Genomic DNA, 3,936 nt, shown 5'->3' on the forward strand with positions numbered 1-3,936 from the left:
TGAAAAGACAGCTTTAGGTAATATTCATGGAGTTGGTATAGTCATATAAAGACATTTTTTTTTTTCTGTTGTTGGTGTTGTTAAGAAGAAATTTTGTTTGTGATGTAATAAAACTCAATTTTTCCCTTTGCATGCACCGGGGTTTTGGAGTTTAATGGTAGCTTATGGTCTAATATCCAGGAAATTGCTTATTGCTCTTAATGGAGCTGGTATTCTAACTCCATACAAGCCCTGGCTCAACTTGGAACACTGAAATCTTGCACTTTTTTTTTTTTTTTTTTTTTTTCCATTTCTTATCTGTATCAGACATGTCAGTCATGGTTACCTATCTGTGGCCTTTGGTAAGGAAACCTCTGCTGCATAGGTGAGAGGGGACTAGAACCAGGGCTGACGACCCCAACAGGACAGTCAACTGGCGACCTCCCAGGGAGCAAACTGAGATTGTTAACTGGAGCCATCCCTAGAAATGAAGTCTCCCCAGAAATAGAATGAGCCAAAAGTCCAGTTCTGAGAATAAGAAGAGCAAAGAGAAGTCCTGAAACAGATCCGGTTGTAGAGAGCAGACAGGACGCCGCCATGCCGCCATGCCCACTGTGACCCACAAGAGCAAAGTCTCTTTGATGACTCGTTTTTATTCTTTATTTTGACATTCTTTTAGGCTTACAGAAAATTTCCAGGGGATTGTAGAAGGTCTTTTCACTCAGTTGACCCAAACAGCATTTTACTATATTTATTTTCTTTCTGGCCCTCACAACCTCTCACGAATATGCATATATGTATTTTTTTACATTTATGTTTTTTGTTTTTTTTTTCTTTTTCTGAATTTAAGTCATGATGTTTTTTAGCCCTAAGCGTTTTAGGGTCTATTTCTTGTAAACAAAGAATTCTCTCAATTATCAAAATCAGGAAATTAGCATTGATGTGATAATCTTCCCTAATGTAATCTTATTCTGAATTTTCTAATAGTATCTGTAATGTCTTTCATGGAAAAAGGAAACAAGAAACCACGTGCTGCATTCCGTTGTCACCTCTCCTCAACGCGGCGCCCTGCCCCCCATCATGACGATCGCTTTCTATTTCATGCATTTACATTTTTAAAATATGCTATTTTTATTAATTCTTTGAGAATTTCATACACTGTATTGTGGACATATTCCCCCCTTGCTACTCTCCCTGAACCTTTCCAGATCCAACCCCCTTCCTCACCTTCTCTTAACTTCCTGTTCTCTTTTGAAAGAGTCCAAGCCACTGACGGGTGTGTCTCATGATTCCTCAGGATTAGTTGCAGGTTATAAATAGTGCCTCAGTTGTGGAACTAACTTCCCTAAGCTTTTGTGCACAGCCCGGTTCAGTGGAGACCCTTAATTTGTATTTCCCATGAATGCTTTTCTGTTTTTCTTAAAACCGAAAGTATCAAGAAACAAAACACCACTACCGTAGCTATTCATCTGAAGAGAAAGACAACATAGAGTTAAAAAGATGATGTCTGAGACCACTGGAAGATGGCACCGTCCTGGATCCATGACTCTAGTACTGGCCACCAGTAAGTGGAGATTGCCTCTGTATTGCCGCAGGGTGTTGGCCTCACCTGGAAAATGGAATGGCGCTGCTGTGTGACAACCCCAGCTGTGGCCATCACCTTGACCCCAAATCAATGAATATGATGCTTTACCATGCAGGTGTTCCTGTCTTTTGTGAAGGGTTGGTCTTGCTGTAAGAAAAGAACAACTGATTTTTCTGACTTCTTAAGTATTGTAGGCTGTACAAAAGGTAGGCATAAGAGTGGGAAGTCAACTGACCCAGTCAAGCCAGAAGTCAAGACTACTGAGAAGGAATTATCTGAATTAAAACCGAAATTTCAGGAGCACATTATTCAAGCCCCTAATCCATTAGAAGCAATAAAAAAGCCAAGCCCAGATGAACCAATGGCAAATTTGGACTTAAAACTATCTGCTTCCTTAAAACAAGCACTTGATAAGCCATCAACAGGGAATGGAGAAGACAAAAAAGAAGACAGTGATAATATTAAGATGTAAAAATGGAGGGTGTGCAAAGAAAGACCAGGGTCTACAGTCTAGAAATCTGTGTCTGCCTTTCAGGAGTGCCTATTTTCCATGAGGGGTTGGGATATTGGAGTTCTCCTAGAAGAAAAAAACCCTCTAATTTTAATACATTCTTAGCCCAAGAGGGCTGTACAACAGGGAAACGTGGACTAAAACGGATGCTGGGAAAAAGTTGTTCTATGTGGACATGACTGGCTCAGACTGAGGGTGAAATCACGATGTCAGTGTATGCGAAAAGCTCACTTCCAGATCTTAGCTGAGTAGAAGCAAATAGTACTTGTTAAACCTTCACATTGCATTTGAAGGAAAGAAGGAATTTCCTCAAATGTGAAATTACAGGGTGTCATTGATGGTAAGGGAAGTTATGTAGCTATGACTACAACCAAGATTGAGATCACCATGAGAGGCTGAACTCATGCAGTGGGCCAGTCTTGAATAGCCTACAACCAAAAAGCAAGAGAAACAAAAAGATATTGCAGACTGATTGGAAGAGAAACAAAAAGCTCTAGTCTGTTTCAGAGTTCTTAATGTGTGGTGAAGTAGCTTGCTGCTGTAATCTTTGTTTGTTCTTGAATCTAACATTTTAGAATCATCATGAGGTTCTTAAAAGCCAAAGTAAGTTAATTTGTGTTCCTCTCATGTTCCTTTTGAGTTCCATAATATTAACATCATATCTCCTCACTGGTAGAATCACAGCTGTCATCCCATACTTGAAGAAGCTGGAAAAGAACCCATAAACATAATTGCAAAGATCAGAATAAATTATTATAGGCAGAGAAAGAAAAAGGGGAATTTTTGTTATTTTGTTTTGTATTTTTTTCCCTGATATCGCTGTCATCCCTTACTTAGGAAAAGCAAGGTAGAATGTCAAATTTGAATTAGGTTTTCTATGGACTTTTGTTCCTACAGTACTTGAAACTCTTTAGGGAAAAGGTGAAATTTTAGTATTGTTTTTCCCTGCAGAATTGTTACTTTTTCTAGGACTCATATGGAAGCAGTTCAATAGATAAAGATAAATGTATACACTGGCTAAAAACGATAATTTATTTGCAATTAATTTAATTTCAAAAGAGCATATTACTTGTCAAACAGTAGGAAGCATAATTAAGATTATAGAATTATCAATTTGGTTAAAATATACCATTTCATAAATGTAAGCAATAATGTTTAAAAATCTCTTGATAACCTAAGTCTTTCTGGTGTTATAACCAAGTTGTTCCTGATTTATAGTCTAAACCCTCTTAGGGATTATCTATCTGGTCTCCTTCATGAAAAATTGTACCTGTAAAACTATAAACCTAAAGCTTTGTTGAAGTTCATTAAAGTATATGTTGAGGCTTGAATCCAGTATGCCCCTGTGGGTTCATGCTTTGAGCTCTTAGTCCTCAGCTTACCGCACCAGCTTGAAAACTGGAGCCTTTAAGAGGTTGGACTGGGCCTTTGAAGATTATACACTGCTGCTAGCCTGCTTTCTCAGCTTTCTGGTCAGAGCCATGGGAAGAATTAGATTGTCTGAATGCAAGTCCTGACTCTGCCACTTTCTCTGTCTGAGATCAGAGGCAACTTAATCTCTCCATGACTTAATTGCTTCATCTGTGAAATGGGAGCTTGAACAGTATGAAAGCTATAACTTGTTGTGAGGATCAAATAACAGAACACATGCAAAATGCTTGGAAGAAACTTCCATGCAAAACAATATGGTGCCCTAGGTAGGCAAGAAGAATGTGGTAGCACTTCACAAGTGAAAATGCTAACAGAATTTAAAGTGAAAAAGTAAAAAAAATCCCCATATTCATTTGTGTGGTGAACTGAATTGTACATTTACAGAAAGCTGTCTTTAAAGTTTTAGAACCAGAAGCCAATTTTAAAACTC

At 38.3% G+C, this 3,936-nt stretch overlaps 1 pseudogene; it reads left to right on the forward strand.

The window, feature by feature from the left end:
- Positions 1-1,600: 1,600 nt before the first annotated feature.
- LOC103727348 lies at positions 1,601-2,547 on the forward strand (annotated as a pseudogene).
- Positions 2,548-3,936: the final 1,389 nt, after the last annotated feature.

The sequence above is a fragment of the Nannospalax galili genome, unplaced genomic scaffold, assembly GCF_000622305.1.
Source record: "Nannospalax galili isolate Female #2095 unplaced genomic scaffold, S.galili_v1.0 scaffold87, whole genome shotgun sequence".
NCBI lineage: Eukaryota > Metazoa > Chordata > Mammalia > Rodentia > Spalacidae > Nannospalax > Nannospalax galili.